This window comes from Triturus cristatus, chromosome 1_2, assembly GCF_964204655.1.
Source record: "Triturus cristatus chromosome 1_2, aTriCri1.1, whole genome shotgun sequence".
NCBI classification, from domain to species: domain Eukaryota; kingdom Metazoa; phylum Chordata; class Amphibia; order Caudata; family Salamandridae; genus Triturus; species Triturus cristatus.
The window spans coordinates 47,011,721-47,031,323 of NC_140580.1; the positions used below are offsets into that span (position 1 = coordinate 47,011,721).

Here is a 19,603-nt window from a genome sequence, read left to right on the forward strand (position 1 = left end):
TAACTGTCTCCGAAGAAACAGAATAACTAAGACAATTAGATAGATAGAGAAATAATGCTTTCATTTTAGATATTTACAAAGCCTTCTAGTCCATTACAACCATTATGAGCCACTGCTTGACACAAAGACCCTTTCCACGTTTTGTCCATAGGTTCTCGGTAGCCCCATGTCACCTGTAAAACTTTCAGCCAGTCCTGGCTTTTCACCAGCAACACTTAGCATTTTAGGATTTGTACATCCACTCACATATAAAAGGGAAAATAATTAAAAATCCCAGAAAGCAATGTGAAGTCATCTAAAGAGCCTGCAATACCTAAGGACTGTGGCCACTTACATATATTTCTTACAAGCGCACACTTCTATCCATGTCACCTATAAAGCAAGCTCCATGTCCGTAATACCATCTGTGTGTTTGAGTGTGTAATTTAAATATCTATAGCAGCCCTCCAGTGCCGTCACCAGAGGGAGTGAAGCACCCACCCATAGTGGGGTCTGCGCCGTGAGTCGCAGTTTTCATCCCATCTTTGCCAATATCCCTTCCCAGCTCTGCAATACCACCTGCGTTGCCGGGGGAATGGAGACCTTTCTTGTACCCCATACAGTAGGTGTTAAATTGGGGTGCCTTGGAGTGCCCACTTTTCGGACGCAAAAGCTGGATCCCCTTGGGTGTCATACCACAATTCACGGACACTTATTAGGTGGGATACCCAATCATAGGACTCAGTGTCGGCCGTAGCAATCTACCTGTTGTAAGTGGATTTGAAATATTCATCTAGGGCTATGCGAGGGGTACCAGAGTTCCATAGAAAACTTCGAAACACGGACTGAAACATCCGGAAACAGAAGCGTGGCATGGGGAACAGGTAGTTTTGGAGATGGTAAAGGAACCAGGGAGGGAAACCATCTTAAATATCGCTGAGCGGCCCATAAGGTACAAAAGGAAGGGCCGACCAAGTCTTAACACTGGTCGCCAGAGCATCAAGAAGCGTCCGGATATTCATCTTCCAGGAGTGATGTGGACTCCTAGATATTTTAAAGTATGCGTGGCTAAATGAAAGCCGGAGGCCGATCCTAAGTCCCGAACATGCAGAGGATTTGGAGAATGCAGGGGCAACAGGCCTCAGGCTGAGTGAAGAAGATTAGTGATTGTCAGTGTAGAGCGTGATCCTATCCAGCAGACTCCCTTCCCACTCAAACTCAGAGAAAAGATTTTTCCACTCTCTGCAGTAGTTTGTTTTTGTGGTAGCTGTGAAGATATTTTGTAACCATAAAGGCCTTACACAGTTCTGAATAAGATGAATTTAAAAATACAATGGCAGCACCTTATGTGTGCCTCCTGAAATCTGAATGAAAGCATTGTTTACAATTTAGAGTAACAAAACAAAAGTTGAGCTTGAGCAGACCCATCCTCGCTTGACAGATTTCCATGTAAGGAATAAGTATAATAGATACTAGAAAATTTGGTGGGACAAGGGGATAGACTGGGTTGGAGGGATGCTGAGATGTATAGCTCCGCCTTTCGGTCTCACAGCATCAAATTATGCAGGGCTTTACCTAAATCAGCATAGATATTCTAAAAACTATTTTGCAAATCAGCTTGTTATAATCTAGGTAAGGATTAGACTACCTGATTAGGGATGTGTGATGAATATGACAGGGGGTATTCACTCTTTTATTCATTTTGTTAGCTCTTAATAGTATTAGTTTGTTGGAAAATATCTTTACTTTGTGGGTACTGAGTTTGGGTTTCAGGGCAGTTCTCATTTTTACCTGCAGCTATGAGATTCTCTGACAGCTTTGTCTTCCTAACAGTTTTCCCCCACTCGACCATAACTCAGTGGGTGAGGTTTGAGACACCTGCCAGTTTTCAATTTCTGCAAATCGATCAGCATCCTTTGGGGATAAGGGCAGCTTAAGAGTGTGACCCCCCAATTGTTTCAGGGAACACAAGACTGTCTTCCTGTACGAAAACAGCTGCACATGTGCATAAACTGGTTTTCGCCATAGGAGAAGCCCCGAACCTGCTCTGAATGCCATCTGAGTTGAACTGAAGACCACCTTGGACAGGAATGCAGTCACTGCATTTCTACTACTGAAGTGTCCATTCAACACTGTCTACCACCAAACCCTTCTAGTGAGACTAAAAGATCTTGGCATCAATTGAAGTCTGTTTCGCTGATATCTTTCTGCCTCTCTGATCCAGCACCATCTTGCTACCCTAACTTACATCACCACCTTTCAACTTCACCGTAGTGTAACTCAAGCCTTGATCATCCTGCTTCCATGTCTACCTAAGCCACTACCAGATCTCAAGCCCTTCAGCCCAACAATGCTACAACTACACAAATACTCAGAACATCCTAAAGTTGGACAATGAGAGGGACACAGGCATCCTGAGGCTTCACCACTGCCTCTTGGCAATGGATGCTGAGAAATCAACTTAAACATAACGCACCTAAAACAAATTTCCTATTATGTAGAGACCGGAGTTCCTACCAGCCTCTGATCAACTGGCTCAAAGAACTGTGTCAACAACAACAACATCAATAGATGTAAGAAACCTGGGAGAAATCTTGGACTTTACCTACTCAATGTGTCACAGGACACACATTATATGCAAACTTTATTGCAACTCTTTACATAGAAGCTCCAGGCTACCACCACCTCTGTCTTCACTCCTCTTGGCTATGCAAATTTTCTCTGCTTCTGCTTTGAAATCTTCATAGATTCAGAATGTAGGAACTAGACCACGTCTACATGTCCATCTATGTTGCCACATCTCATCTACCTCTAAAGTGCTCCACATTTACAGATGCTCAGCATTCAATGCTCCTTAGTTTTAGAGCCATCTAAGGCACGGACCCATCTTTTATCCAAGTAAAGCTGCATAGATATTAACAGAAAATAGCCCTCTGCTCTAAAATGACACCATAGCTGACCGGCACTCCACACAAGTAGAAACAGTTGTTGAAACCTCTGACTCTTGTACAAGCATTAAACCCTGGAATTCTGTTCAAGGAAATACAAGAAACATTCAATGCTACCTGCAATTCGGTAAAGCTAGGAAGATATTCCCAAAATAATCCCACAACGAGCAAACTGTACTATTTACCATTACCCAAGATATTGGGATAAATCAGAACTCTGGCACTCACTCATTCCAAACTGGAACAAATCACCCTAATAGTTATTGTTCACTCTGCTCTGCTACATGCATAGGTGCAGCCACATGTCCACAGCAACATCATATGGGCAGCCTCTATCATACATATGTAACACCAAAATACTTCCGACATAGGCCACACTACTTTCACTTACTTTCTCTCCATCCATACACTAGTATTGTACACCTTAGTGTTCTATCCCTCACTCCTTTTCACTTCACCACATACTAAGGTGCAGCAACAGAATATGATAACAGCACAATTCTAGCCCTCATGCACCACATCAAATCACTACCCACAGAGACCACATGACAGACAAACAGCTGTGCATCAAAGCACTCTCAAGGAGTAGCATGTTACCAATCTTCAAATGCAGTTCATGCTTCATCAGCGGTATACAGAGTTACATGAATGCAACTATAATACAATTGAATGTGCACCAACAATTAAATTATAGTTGATGGTTTAACTTTCACACCCAATAAATAACATACCCCAGATTTTGTGATACAAAAAAAGCACCTGGATTCCAATAAAAACAACTGGATTCCAACAAACTCTGAATCAGAATCTTATTATTTAACCCCTTCGACGCTTATGACGGAACGGTTCCGTCATGCACGTCGGTTGGGCTGTGCTTATGACGGAACCGTTCCGTCATGGCCCCGCCCGCGCTCAGAACCTTCAGCACTGCGCGGAAATCCGCGCAGCGCTGAAGGGGTTAAGATAGTTCTACCAATATGCAACCAGGCTTTACCTAGTGCAAACCTTTTTTTAGTATACATTTCCAATAGAAGGAAACACTTTAGCACTCAGTCGTCTTACACTCACTTTCAAAAAGAATACATCTTTGTCACCATGAAGCCCAAAATGACTTGCACAAGCTGAGCTTTGAAAGTATTTGGCATGCAAATCAAGAGACAGATCTCATGTACTTCTTTCACAAGCTGAGGCATTTCACCTTAGTACATCAGACTATAACCCTGCATTAAGAAGTATTTATTAAAAGTGATAGTTTTGAAAAATGTTTTTGGGAAACATGTATGCCCTACACACCCCCACTATGACAACAATGACTCTAGTCAACTAAGAGGCATGTCAGATGCCATATGTATCCCACATATGGCCTAGACTCTTTCACAGATCAACATTATAGACAATTAAATCAAACACAAGAGGGTTTTGTACAGCGTATACCCTAAACTCAGATATTTGAAGGTATTTTCATATGTGATAATGAAGCAAAAGGAGGGTCGGTGAAATAAACTATTTGCCTAGCATCACACACTTTGGTCAAGTGGGGAAGCCAGAACTGAGTCTTGGTTTTCTGATTTCACACTGTGCAATTTAACCACTAGATGGGTACCTCTTTTTTTACATCAAAGGTCAGCATGGGTGGCAGGCTGAAGCCACATGAAAGCACAGCTTCAGCTTGCTTTGGACTTGAGGGTCCAAGATGACCTAAACTGAGGGAGAGACAGGATCTGGCTGAAGACTGGCTTGAGCTGGCCGTAGCTTGCCAACCTCTAAAAACAGAAGACCCGCTGTAGGTCAGCGTTATCCTTTCTGGAATCGCCATTTTTAAGAAAAAGTATAGAAACTGTTATTGTATAATGAAAAAAGATTGAGATCAATTCCAATAAATCCCTACCACTTCAACCACTTAGGTCATCCAAAAGACATTTACAGGTACAGGTCACTTTGTTTGGATTTTCATTCCTTCTTGTGCCTCATGGTGTTGTGATCTCTCTGCGTAATGAGCCGACATGCAAAGCGAGCATAAAAGGCATGGGCCTAGACTGGGAACTGTGCAGAGACGAATTCCTGAGTGGAATTCTATACAAATGTAAAAGGTCCTGTGTTCCCACACTATGTGAGAATAACGATCCCGATTTACATAAAAATACAGCAGGTAAAATCACTGAGGACAAACGCTGCATTGTTGCCCGGGCCACTTCCATAAACCCTGCCCGAACCTCAGACCAGGCATGGGGGGAGCATTGCATGCTGCCCGCTGCCAGCCAACATTCTCCACTTCTTCCTTCACCTTCCTAAACCCTCTTCTCACCCTTTCCCTACAACAGCCCCTTGCACACTTTTACCACAGCCCCTTGCACACTTTTACCACAGCCCCCTGCACACTTTTACCACAGCCCCCTTACCACAGCCCCCTGCACACTTTTACCACAGCCCCCTGCACACTTTTACCACAGCCCACTGCACACTTTTACCACAGCCCACTGCACACTTTTACCACAGCCCACTGCACACTTTTACCACCTATTCATAGCAGGTGGTAACTGTGTGTTAACCTCTAGGGAAAAGGGAATACTATGCAGAATCCTGCCTGGTAAAATCCAGGGCCACAAGTATTTCCCGATTCCAATGGGTCTAAATCACAATTGCACAGCACTCGCGGGTTGTTACCACGTAGTGCCATGTAACTGCTGGTGTGGAATTTGCCTCCCTCAAGTACTGTTCAATGTATAATATGGCCATAGTCAGCTACTTGAAGTGCCGGGAAATAGATCAACGGGGACGAAAGGACCATTATCAAATACCATTATACCTACAAATACCCAGCAGGGGTACTTCGTTACACTTTAACATCAACAAAAGGAGAGAGATAATGCAAGAATCTATCAGATGTAATAGAAAGAGGCAGTAATATTGTATTGCATTGTCATTTGTATGACACTTTCCTAACCATTGAGACCTAAAGTGCAGATTTGGCAGAACCATTACTTTGTTTTATTTTCTAAGTGCTTTGAACCCATTCAAAACATTAGGCACTATTTAAACAGACACTGAACAAAAAAAACATATTCTGTCATCAGGTTCTATCACGGATTCTTATTATTGCCCCAGCCGTCCATAGCCTATCCACTTTCCTGGTGACAGGTGTTGCCTTAAGCAAACTGTAGTGCGAGTGCTGTAGGCATAATTGATCTGTGTAGATTATATGTATTTTTCCTTCCACAGAGGCTATTTTGGGTTTTATTTGATGCTTCATATGTTATGTTGTTTTAACTCTATATATACAGACCACTATATATATGACAAGTATTGGCTTGCACAGCCACTTCAATACTCATACTTCTCTCCTACATCCATGAGTAAGCCCAGCTACATGCTTCTTTATGCCACAGTTTCAGTAGTTTCAGCAATATGCACACACCAAAACACATTTCTGTCCTTCAAATAGAATATAATACTTAGCCTATTTCTCAGTCATTTTCACTTCGAATTCATGCGGAAACATAGCAATGAAACATAACTTTGGCCCCGACGCATGACACCAAAAAACTCTCCTTATAGGTCTCATGTCAAACACGTAGTTTTTATCTACAGCACTCTATGGAATATTGTGCTACTACTCCGCAAATGCACTTTGGTGCATCATTAGGAGAAGAAAGCACTGTATAAATACAACAAGACAACTATGATACAAATCAACATACTTGAACCCTACAGCACAGTGAGGCCATAATAATGTCAATACACAGCTAGGCAAATTTATTTTGACATAACCTATCCCTGCTCTCTATAGGCTTACAGACTCAGACCTAAATTCAAAGTTGTCTTTTTACATTCTGTTCCATGTGCAAACGGATGCTTGCACACAGATTTGAATTGTGAGTTATGCACCAATTACCACATATTTTACATTTCTCCAGTTAGATTTCACCAGAGAAAACATGTGGAAATCTATCAGGATAAACTGCTAAGACCTAAATGTAAAATAAGCAGATGGCTTAGGGCATTCACTGCTTAGCATATCTTGACTGTATGTGTTTTTGATATATTTAGTGGGTGCCTTAAGGCACTAAATGCATGGCAGGCAGCAATTTTAGAAGAAATTGAGAATAAATAATGAGTAGTGGCTCTTGTCCTTTGGCTTTGGTAATGGAGCATTGTCACATGAGGACAGCTCAGGTGCCTTGCACCTGTCCTGTGGCTATGGTGAGAGATAGCTCAGCTATGTAAAGCCGGAAGAAAAGATTTATGTCTAACCAGGGGCAAACCTCTGCCACTGTAAGATAGATGTAGAATATGCTTTTATGTATTAATTGCATGTTTTTTTCTCTGGGATGTTGTCTTTGCAGAGGAAATACAAATAGCAGCGCCTTAGAATATGCATTGTATCGCTGTATGCTGCCATATCAAACTAGTGTAGTTTGGTAGCTAAATCATTTTGAAACCTTAATCTACTTTCAAACTAAACCTACCAAAAGCAGCATAATTCTGACCTTGTGTATAGCAGGTAATCAATGCAAAAGCACTGTTGGACTTGGCCCTTTCTTTAGGGTATCCCCAAACATGTTGCCTTCACCCTCTAGTTTTCTGATTCCGCTTTTGTTGATTTTTAGCTCTCCGCGCACTTTACCACTGCTAACCAGTGCTAAAGTGCTTGTGCTCTAGCCTCTAAAACGTGGCAAAAATTGACTCACACCGTATTGGCACATTTAATTTACTCTAAAGTCCCCTGTAAATTGGTATTACATGTAACCAGGGCCTGTAAATTAAATGCTACTCTTGGCAGCACATATTGTGCCACCCACTTAGGTAGCACTTTAAACATGCCTCAGGCCTGCCACTGCAGCTTGTGTGTACTGTTTTAAACTGCCATTTCGACCTGACAAAACAAACCTTTTGCCAGGCCCAGAGTTTCCTTTTTAATACATATAAGTCATGCCTAGGTTAGGCTCTGAACCACAAAGAGTGAAGGGTTCAGTGTATTTAAAATGTTGGCTCCTAGATTTGTTTTTTACAACAGTAAGGCCTACCTCTCCAATAGGATAACATTGGGTTATCTTATTACATTTAAGTGATAACTTTCAATTGGGGGGCAGGTAGATAGGTCGAGTTTGGTGCCTGAAGAATTCTAATTAAAAGTGCTCTTTACTGATACCGTTGGATTTCTAGTCACAATTCAGAAAATGCCACTTTTAGAAAATTTGCATTTTCTTGTCCTAACCATTTGGTGCCTGCAGCCTGTTACTGTGTCACATGACTAGGTGTAGCTGGAAGTTGGTCTTTGTGTATTGCTCCAAGCCAGTGATACAAAGGGAGGCTCAGTATTGACTTAAGGAGGGGGAGGAACTGTCACCTACCATACTTGCACCACACAAAGGCTCTGCCTGAGCACTCTTACAAAGGGTTTGTAACTAGTCTTTTGTGTCCCCAGATAGGCTGTGGCAAGGGCAGGGAGGAAGGAGATGCCTGACACCTCTTGGGGAGGAAGCCTCTAGAAACTTCCACTTCAAAGTGAGCACCAGGTATAAATATTGGACCTCATACCCCAACTCTTCATTACACATCTGGACCTGTGGGGAAACTCAGACGAAGGACTGCTGTGCTGCTCTGCAAGATGACGACACTCTCCGGCCTGGCATGCTGCCTTGCTGCCCGGGTGAAGCACTTGACCTGCCTCTCGAACCAAGGACCACCAGAGAGACTCCAAGCAATAGTAATTGCAGGAGAGGGCTGGCCCTACCAGCTAAAGGGACCAGGGCGCTACTGAACAGTAAAGGTAAAAGGTGTCCCTTGGAGAAGAAGACTCAAAACACATATAACCAAAATTCACTCAAATCAAAGGCCCCACAGAGCAGGGATGCACATACACCGGACCTGTACCTTCAAACCAAAGTACCACCAAATTCGAGCAATAGCATCAAGATTTTTATTCATATAAAAAAACACGTAGTTAAAACAATCAAGATTCACGTTAAAAAACATTGATTATTTTGGAATTCATAATAGTACAATACATACAATATAGGTTTAATGTGAATCTTGATTATTTTTAATATGTGTTTTTTTTATATGAATAAAAATCTCGATGCTATTTCTCGAATTTGGTGGTACTTTGGTTTGAGGGTACGGCCCGGTGTATGTGCTCCCCTGCTCTGTGGGGTCTTTGGTTTGAGTGAATTTTGGTTATATGTGTGTTGAGTCTTCTTCTCCAAGGGATACATTTCACCTTTACTCTTGTCCAGAGAGTCAGGGACAGAAGACTCCAACCACCCAGACTCTGTCTGCTCTGAGTCCTACCCTCCCACGTGGTGGCATCCCAGTCCTGGAAGTGGGCCTGAAGGTGCTCTGCCAGCCCAACTGTGGTTCCAGCATAATCGATGCATCATCTACCTGACACTCTGCATTGGAGCCATTATGCGATACATCGCCTCCAACAAAAACCTAATTTGAACCTCAGTGCGACACAACCCAAACTCAGGACTTTGCATCACAACCCACAGATTCTTGGTACCAGTCATTGCGCGATGCAAACTCGATGCCTGCCCTCGCATCCCAAGCCCCTCAACACCGTCCTCAACAACGATGCAGGACTCCGCATCAGAAGCTCTGCTCAAAACCAGTTGGTGCATGACATATTTTCAACACAGGGCTTTGCTGCGTAAGCCCCCTCATCGAAGGCCTCCTCTACGACAATGCAGGACCTTGCATCACAGCCTCGCAGCTCCTCAGAACCAATGCAGCTCAATGTATCTCCGAATAGGACCTCGCATCGCCTGCTCAGTGCAGCCTCCACGCATGGCCTTGCAATGCACAGCAACCAGGATTTAAGGTACTTTTGTTCAGCAAGCCTAACACTTCACAGTCAGCCCGAACTTCTTCGCAGTCAGCCTAAAATTGTGACATTGTCCCAGTCCACCCCGACCAGATAGCCCCTGTTGGCGTTTTGTGCTTTTTGATGCTATATTCACTTAAATCTTTAAAACTGCAAATTTCCGATTCTACTGATTGTATTTTTGTCATTTAGGTATTTAATTATTTATTGAATTTGACTATATATTTCTATTATTTCTATTCTGGTGTGGCATCTTTCTTGTGTTGTGTCTCACTTTATTACTGTTTGAGGTGCTGCATAAATTCTTTGCACATTGCCTCTAAGTTAAGGCGGACTGCTTTTGATCCACGCTACCAGAGGATTAAGCACATCTTAATGTGTGGCTTGATTGTGACTTTACCCTAACAGAGAATTGTGTTCGCTGCTTGAGTAGAGTTTCAACCCTCCCAACCAGCAACCCCATTTCTTACAATTGCACAATAAAAATATTTCTTTGGGCACCGCTAGTTCCAATGTTACAATAAGAAACTGGTAATCATGTAGTCTACCTGATGTCTCTCTTGTGCTCCATTCAGTGATGTCCCTTTCTTTACCCAGACCAGGCAAAGTGTTATAATTAGTATACATATTTAGGAACACGCAATAAAGAAAATATGGGCATTCTTTTCATAGGAACTTTGCAGAAATTCATAACAAATGCTGCATGTTATGCTGCACGTGGCCTCTGTAGGATTTAAAAACAACCTTTGTATTTTAGTGGGATTGATACTTTATGTGCTGGGGGCTTCCGAACACCCAGAATTAAGCTTGTGGCTGTAGTTATCATAACATCTGCTACTAAGAGCCTCAATTTCTGTTTCTGCTGCAACTACCTCTTTGCAGGACATTGTCAATCAGTCACGCATTTTATGTGTTCTGGAGCTTGAGGAAATACTTTTACTCTTTGCATGCTTGAAAACCATATGTTTCTAAGTTATTTCAAGACAACTACCTCTTGGCTACGACTGGTAGGTGTAGCAGTGTGCGACCAATCTGGTTTAACTTTATATTCAGGCTCCCTTGAGCCGGTGGAGTCGACGGACTCATGGTTACGCACCTGCGCGCTACGAGAGGTACTAGACCTGATAACGATTTTAGCAGCTTACACAGCAACCCCACACATTTTCCTACTCCCTGCTGACGAGAGGCAACTACCTCGAAACACGTGTCCAGGGATGGCACATGCCACGCATACTTGCATTCACACTCGAGCATAGGTGTATCCGCCGACGCTGACCTTCAGGGACCATTTTCATTGGGGGAACACGACTGGTAGGTGTAGCAGTGTGCGACCAATCTGGTTTAACTTTATATTCAGGCTCCCTTGAGCCGGTGGAGTCGACGGACTCATGGTTACGCACCTGCGCGCTACGAGAGGTACTAGACCTGATAACGATTTTAGCAGCTTACACAGCAACCCCACACATTTTCCTACTCCCTGCTGACGAGAGGCAACTACCTCGAAACACGTGTCCAGGGATGGCACATGCCACGCATACTTGCATTCACACTCGAGCATAGGTGTATCCGCCGACGCTGACCTTCAGGGACCATTTTCATTGGGGGAACACGACTGGTAGGTGTAGCAGTGTGCGACCAATCTGGTTTAACTTTATATTCAGGCTCCCTTGAGCCGGTGGAGTCGACGGACTCATGGTTACGCACCTGCGCGCTACGAGAGGTACTAGACCTGATAACGATTTTAGCAGCTTACACAGCAACCCCACACATTTTCCTACTCCCTGCTGACGAGAGGCAACTACCTCGAAACACGTGTCCAGGGATGGCACATGCCACGCATACTTGCATTCACACTCGAGCATAGGTGTATCCGCCGACGCTGACCTTCAGGGACCATTTTCATTGGGGGAACACGACTGGTAGGTGTAGCAGTGTGCGACCAATCTGGTTTAACTTTATATTCAGGCTCCCTTGAGCCGGTGGAGTCGACGGACTCATGGTTACGCACCTGCGCGCTACGAGAGGTACTAGACCTGATAACGATTTTAGCAGCTTACACAGCAACCCCACACATTTTCCTACTCCCTGCTGACGAGAGGCAACTACCTCGAAACACGTGTCCAGGGATGGCACATGCCACGCATACTTGCATTCACACTCGAGCATAGGTGTATCCGCCGACGCTGACCTTCAGGGACCATTTTCATTGGGGGAACACGACTGGTAGGTGTAGCAGTGTGCGACCAATCTGGTTTAACTTTATATTCAGGCTCCCTTGAGCCGGTGGAGTCGACGGACTCATGGTTACGCACCTGCGCGCTACGAGAGGTACTAGACCTGATAACGATTTTAGCAGCTTACACAGCAACCCCACACATTTTCCTACTCCCTGCTGACGAGAGGCAACTACCTCGAAACACGTGTCCAGGGATGGCACATGCCACGCATACTTGCATTCACACTCGAGCATAGGTGTATCCGCCGACGCTGACCTTCAGGGACCATTTTCATTGGGGGAACACGACTGGTAGGTGTAGCAGTGTGCGACCAATCTGGTTTAACTTTATATTCAGGCTCCCTTGAGCCGGTGGAGTCGACGGACTCATGGTTACGCACCTGCGCGCTACGAGAGGTACTAGACCTGATAACGATTTTAGCAGCTTACACAGCAACCCCACACATTTTCCTACTCCCTGCTGACGAGAGGCAACTACCTCGAAACACGTGTCCAGGGATGGCACATGCCACGCATACTTGCATTCACACTCGAGCATAGGTGTATCCGCCGACGCTGACCTTCAGGGACCATTTTCATTGGGGGAACACGACTGGTAGGTGTAGCAGTGTGCGACCAATCTGGTTTAACTTTATATTCAGGCTCCCTTGAGCCGGTGGAGTCGACGGACTCATGGTTACGCACCTGCGCGCTACGAGAGGTACTAGACCTGATAACGATTTTAGCAGCTTACACAGCAACCCCACACATTTTCCTACTCCCTGCTGACGAGAGGCAACTACCTCGAAACACGTGTCCAGGGATGGCACATGCCACGCATACTTGCATTCACACTCGAGCATAGGTGTATCCGCCGACGCTGACCTTCAGGGACCATTTTCATTGGGGGAACACGACTGGTAGGTGTAGCAGTGTGCGACCAATCTGGTTTAACTTTATATTCAGGCTCCCTTGAGCCGGTGGAGTCGACGGACTCATGGTTACGCACCTGCGCGCTACGAGAGGTACTAGACCTGATAACGATTTTAGCAGCTTACACAGCAACCCCACACATTTTCCTACTCCCTGCTGACGAGAGGCAACTACCTCGAAACACGTGTCCAGGGATGGCACATGCCACGCATACTTGCATTCACACTCGAGCATAGGTGTATCCGCCGACGCTGACCTTCAGGGACCATTTTCATTGGGGGAACACGACTGGTAGGTGTAGCAGTGTGCGACCAATCTGGTTTAACTTTATATTCAGGCTCCCTTGAGCCGGTGGAGTCGACGGACTCATGGTTACGCACCTGCGCGCTACGAGAGGTACTAGACCTGATAACGATTTTAGCAGCTTACACAGCAACCCCACACATTTTCCTACTCCCTGCTGACGAGAGGCAACTACCTCGAAACACGTGTCCAGGGATGGCACATGCCACGCATACTTGCATTCACACTCGAGCATAGGTGTATCCGCCGACGCTGACCTTCAGGGACCATTTTCATTGGGGGAACACGACTGGTAGGTGTAGCAGTGTGCGACCAATCTGGTTTAACTTTATATTCAGGCTCCCTTGAGCCGGTGGAGTCGACGGACTCATGGTTACGCACCTGCGCGCTACGAGAGGTACTAGACCTGATAACGATTTTAGCAGCTTACACAGCAACCCCACACATTTTCCTACTCCCTGCTGACGAGAGGCAACTACCTCGAAACACGTGTCCAGGGATGGCACATGCCACGCATACTTGCATTCACACTCGAGCATAGGTGTATCCGCCGACGCTGACCTTCAGGGACCATTTTCATTGGGGGAACACGACTGGTAGGTGTAGCAGTGTGCGACCAATCTGGTTTAACTTTATATTCAGGCTCCCTTGAGCCGGTGGAGTCGACGGACTCATGGTTACGCACCTGCGCGCTACGAGAGGTACTAGACCTGATAACGATTTTAGCAGCTTACACAGCAACCCCACACATTTTCCTACTCCCTGCTGACGAGAGGCAACTACCTCGAAACACGTGTCCAGGGATGGCACATGCCACGCATACTTGCATTCACACTCGAGCATAGGTGTATCCGCCGACGCTGACCTTCAGGGACCATTTTCATTGGGGGAACACGACTGGTAGGTGTAGCAGTGTGCGACCAATCTGGTTTAATCTCATATAAGAACTGTTCAATGTGGTGATGCCAACAACAACGATTTTATTTTGGTTTAGGATAGCACAGATTCCTGGCAGCTAATTCAAACTTCTCACTCACACATAGAAAGCCCTACTCAACACAGGAACAGAATACCTGAACAGTAACATACACTTTCACCAACCCACCAGACACCTACGCTTGCCTAACTCGCAACCATCCCACCCACCCACCCCCGCAAACCGCAAAAGCAAAACTGGAGGTTGCTTATTCTCCTACATCGCACCCAAGACATGGAATGACCTACTTTAATACTTCAGACCCTCCTCCTCACTTTTTGAATTCTGCAAGAAGCTGAAGACTTGGCTCTTTGTATGAACACCTTTGGGTGTGCACAACTGCCCAAGAGCCTGGATAGGCTCTCAGGAGATTAGTGTACTATACAAATCAAAAAACATATCAGAAATTAACAGACGGTAATATTGTCAACTGATTGACACTCACTTATTCAACCTCAGATGGAAAGAAAGATGCAGCAAGAATCAAACATGTAACTTGCCCGTCACACATTCTAAAATCAGGTGTGTTAACCCACTATCCTCAATATTCTGAAGTCTGTACGTGTGTGCGAACACAAAAAAGCATATTTTGCAAGATCCGATAAGCAGACTGAAATTGTACCTTGGGTGAACAGTCAAACTGTAGCTTCTCTCTAAAGATGGAATTAAAAATATTTTGTGAGCTCACTGTCGTTTCACAGAAGGAATTGGAAAATGGGTTGTTGTCTTGTAATTGCTTTGCACAAAACTGGTTCTAAAGTACTTTATATTAAAGCCTTTAGAAGATGCCTTTTAGTTTTCGAATCACTGATTCCCATTTTAACAGTGCTCGGTCAGTAGCCTATATACATTATTAAAGGTATTTGTTGCATTTATACCAGGTTTGATCAGTATGTTTTAAAATGCACAATTTATCACTCTAGTTTCTTGCATTGGCTCTAAGGATAGCACCGCCCCATTAGTTAAGTGTTAGCACCAACTCTATTTGTTGGCATGTTAGCCTCCCTCAAAGTTCGGGTCTAGTTGCGCTCACGTAGGATTTGATTTTGCTTGAAGCACTTGTCTCGCTTTTCCAAAGCCAAATGAATAAAAGTGCCGAAGAGACCAGGATGACAGTTGGCTGGGATTTTAAATGGCATATTAACTTCATTTGTCCCATGGCAGGTGTGAGTAGTTAATCCAGTCCTTTCTTTCCCTGTTGCATTTTGATACATCTAGTTATTATATTTTGAAGGTAGACACAATTCAATAAGCCCCTGAAGGCTAAGGAAAAAACAGGACTGGAGATCTCAGCACTTCATTACTTTCTGCTTTGTGGAACTGCGGAAAAGCCTTACTTGGAGCGTAACACATGAGGCATTCAAAACTCACACATGAGCACATTGCAAACATAGAAATATCGCACATATCCACATTATTGTCAACAGTGAACGCTTATAGCTTTTTAAGAGTGTGTATATTCTTGAAAAGTGGGAGACGCCCACCAAGTCAGGGTGAGTTGAGCAAAATATAAGGTATGCAAGTGACTGCCCATACTTGCCCTGCATAGTTCAAGACTCTACTCATGCTGCGGCATAATATTAAATATAAGAAGAAGGGATAGATGGAATGCGTGAATAAATCTCAACCACTGGTAATTACTCAGGATTTATCCCAGACCATTGTTATTTTGCACACAATGCCACCTCAGTTTGGACCCAGCTTTTTGCAAATCAGTATTAACCCTGCTCCAATGAGAACAGTCTAGCCCTAACAGCCTGGTCCTGTCCTCCCTCAACCAGAAAAGATGCAATCCCAAACTGGTTTTGCGTATAAAGGTGTCATTAGCTGGGTAAATCTTGGTTGCAGAGGCACTGTACGCACAGGACCCACGTCTGGGTATACCTGTCCCACTTAGGGTGTCAGAGTGAAAGTATACTAAGAAGTGATATTTGGAATGCTAGAATAGATCTCAGCCACTGGTAATTATTCGGGCCGCATCCCAGTCCATTGTTAATTAGCACACCAGGCCACCTCAGTTTGGACACAGCCATATGCAAACCAGTCTTGACCCTGCTCCAAACAGTCCAGCCCAAGCTACCAGGCCAAGGCCTCCCTGAACGGTAATGCATGCAACCCAGAACTGATTTCACCCTTATTATGACTTATCGACTTGGTATAGTTTGGTCCGGATTTAAATCTGCCTTACTGACTACATACATTTTACTGTTGCTGATGTAAGATATAAACAGAAAATGGTGAATGTTTTCGACAGATGGTTGTGCCACTGAAAGATTGAGCCAGATACCTGGCTCTGGTTCAGCGACAAGATTCTCTTGGCGCATCAAGCCCAAAACGAGCCGAGTTTTCACATAAGCTGAAGTGACCCAGTGTCTACAGCTGCCGACCAATCAACATGGTGAACCAGGTTCAAGCTGAGGCCTCTGCTCTATGAACCCTGACAAATCTCCGTGTGTTCGGAAAAAAATCTTAGTCTACTTCTGTTGTGAAACAGTCTTATGTACTAGGTAGGGAAGGTGCGCTGTTGTGTAAAACTGCAAAATAGAATGTGAGTTCTGCTTAATACCTATGCTCTGACCTCATACACCAAAAATCAATGAAACAGCATTAACTTTAGATGTGGGAAAGAGATGCTCATCTAGTGGCTGATTTGCACAGTGTGTCACTTGAAAATCTGGGATATATTCTGGCTTTCCTGCTTGACCAAATTGTGTAATCCCAAGCGAATAATTTCTTTCACCGAAGCCTCCCTTTTCTTCATTATCACATCTGAGAGCACTGACAAATATGTACGTTAAGGGTGTAAACTGCCCAAAAATCCTTTTTAATGTTTTATTGAATTGCACACAATGCTGCGCCACCTTCAATAGGATCCTGGGTTACATTTAGGGTATACATGACAACTGACTTGCCTCTTGGTTAACTAAAGGCATTGTACTCGATTCAGTACTAGTGAAGACATTTTCAAAATTCATGTTTAAAAACTATCACTTTCAATAACTACTACTCAATGCGCATTTATAATCTGATGAAAAAAGGTGTTAAATACATTTTTTAATGTTGAAGAGGCTTTAGCATTTTTTAGATGATGTTTTTTGCAAGATGTTCATGCCAAATATGTTCACGGGCTCCGCTCTTGCACAGGCTCTAGGAGCCAAAGCAGATCCTAGGCTCGGCTCTGAATCGGGTCTCCCTGTTAATTTCCTGTCTCGTCCACATCTAGTTTTAGCCTTATTCCAAATAGTTACCGAGGCTCCTATCACGAACTGAGTGCAACAAAACTATAAATAAATAAAAAAAAAATCAAGAAAGCCACCGCCTCGCACCTTACCGGACACTTCACTGAAGAAAGATTGGCACCGTGGTGAAACGTGTACCCACGGCCACTTTGCAACGTTTGGCTGCTTTGTAAAATTTCGTGTCCGTGTCCGTGTGCCTGTCTGAATGTCTTTTATAGGTTTTCAGCGGTAGAGAAAGACGTCTAGGGCTGGATTCCTGTTGATTGGTGGCGGTATTGACCCAGCCCCAAAGCACCCTGGGATGGTGTAGGGTTTCAAGGAATGAATTGTTCCCTTTACTGCTGCGCTGAGAAAGGCGTGGGGAGGGGCGGTGCGGTACCTGAGGCAGATTCTTAGATCTTAATCAGACAAGCCTAGAGCACGCACACCCAGACAGACATAGATAGAGTGACACAGACATGCCGATGCACGGTCAGACAAATACACAAACCTGCACACTCAGCTAAAAGTGAATTAACACACAAAGGGGGCCAAAAAGATCACCTATTATTACGCACTTGGGCCACTTAGAGGTCCTGGCAATGGTAAATCGATCGAAAATTATGTTTCCACTAGATGTAAATGCAGGTATGTAGCTTCAGATGGGTTGTATGGGGCGGGACAGCCCTTTATAACTTCTCAGTCCAGTCGTGTTGCAGCATACATGCCAACATTTTGGAAGACGAAAGTGGAAGATTTTTTAAAAACAATCGGGACAAGGTATTTCTCCCATTGACTTTTATAGCAGGATGCGTCTGGTTTATTGCCTTCAGGGGAGCAACTAGAGCCAAATGCTTCCAGGAAACCGTCACCGGGGGAGTTGGAGAGCAGGGGTAGCTAAAACCAGGGCTTTAAGTGGGATGAAAAAATTGGGGGGTCTCTCAAAGGGGCGTGGCCAATGTAATTAAGGGCGTGATTTAAAAACATGTAAGCCAAAACAGCAAAATACAAGTCGGGCGGCACACTAAGCTAACATAGTGTGCAGCCGGACTTGTATTTTGCTGTTTCTGTCATTGCATCCAGATATATGATATAACAAATAGCATCATACAAGGGGCGTAATACAGGCCCCCGCATCCCCCGCGGTGTGGGGGGGGCGAGCTGCAGGGGGGCCCTTTTGGCCTTGTCAATGGTTGTTAGTGGCATAAGATAAATAAACAACAACTATGATTTGTATATAATATTGAAAAAGCTTCCACTTAAAGCGCTGGTGACACCACAATATTGCTGCTCCTGAGTTCAAAAAGAGAAGGGAAATGACTCTCTTTGAAGAATTTCCCTTCCCATATAAAGCTCACCTGGCATGATGTCATGCGTAACTTCTCCACTAGTGAGAAGTGAGCAGTGTGAGCGTGTGCACATAGATGTGCCTGCTGTCACTGCAGTCCAGGAAAAAATGGACCGCCTGTGCTAGGGACACAAAACAGAGCCCGATAGAGACCCGTTTCCAGGCCACCTTTAAACAAGCATTGGCATAGCCAATAGGTCTCGCATGGCTAAATACTTATAAGGTCCCAAAGGCAACAGTTGATGTTGTTGCACCATGGATATTGTGCTGCATAACTAAATACTTATAAGGTCCCAAAAGCGAGACCTAAGAGTGGTGTCTCTTTCCAACACCTCTGCCCCCAAACGCATCCCCCCCTACCATTTAAGGAGAGAAGGAAGGAGAGAAAAAAAGCTGAAACTGAAATGAGGCCGGATTTTTAATAATAACTAAACTTCTATCAGAATAATAATAATTTCATTTCAATTTCAAACTGACTTATCACCTTTGCTAAAACGTGCTTAATATGCCGAAAATTATCAATGCTTGAAGGAGCCCAAATCGGTGAGGCTAATTGTAAACAGCAAATCGGAGGTGCTTGTCGGCGGCTCTGCCTTGGCAGAGAGGCAGCTCAGAAATAAAACTCATTTACCGCTCTCCCCTGGGAAATCCGCAGAGCAGGTTATCATGCCAAAATACAGTAATGATATAATTTTAGGTATCTTGAGACCATAGTACACTGGCAAAAACATAGTAATGCACCCCCTGTCAAATGCTAACAGCGTGTGAGTGTAGGCAGCGATGCCCTGCTCTTATCTCGGTCTTAGCCCCATTTTTCAAAGATCAGGACACATGCGCTGCGAAACTGGAGGGGGGAT

At 44.4% G+C, this 19,603-nt stretch overlaps 1 protein-coding gene across 2 annotated transcripts in view; it reads right to left on the bottom strand.

Moving 5' to 3' along the window:
* The window catches only part of LOC146866733 (von Willebrand factor A domain-containing protein 5A-like), a 107,876-nt gene extending 90,149 nt beyond the window's left edge, over nucleotides 1–17,727 (bottom strand). The window contains exon 1 of one of the 2 annotated variants that reach the window (XM_085600942.1): nucleotides 17,512–17,727. The gene's annotated coding sequence lies outside the window, so the exon portion shown is untranslated. Of the gene's footprint in view, nucleotides 1–17,506 lie in introns of both variants that reach the window. The other variant, XM_085600953.1, reaches the window with a different exon arrangement.
* Nucleotides 17,728–19,603: the final 1,876 nt, after the last annotated feature.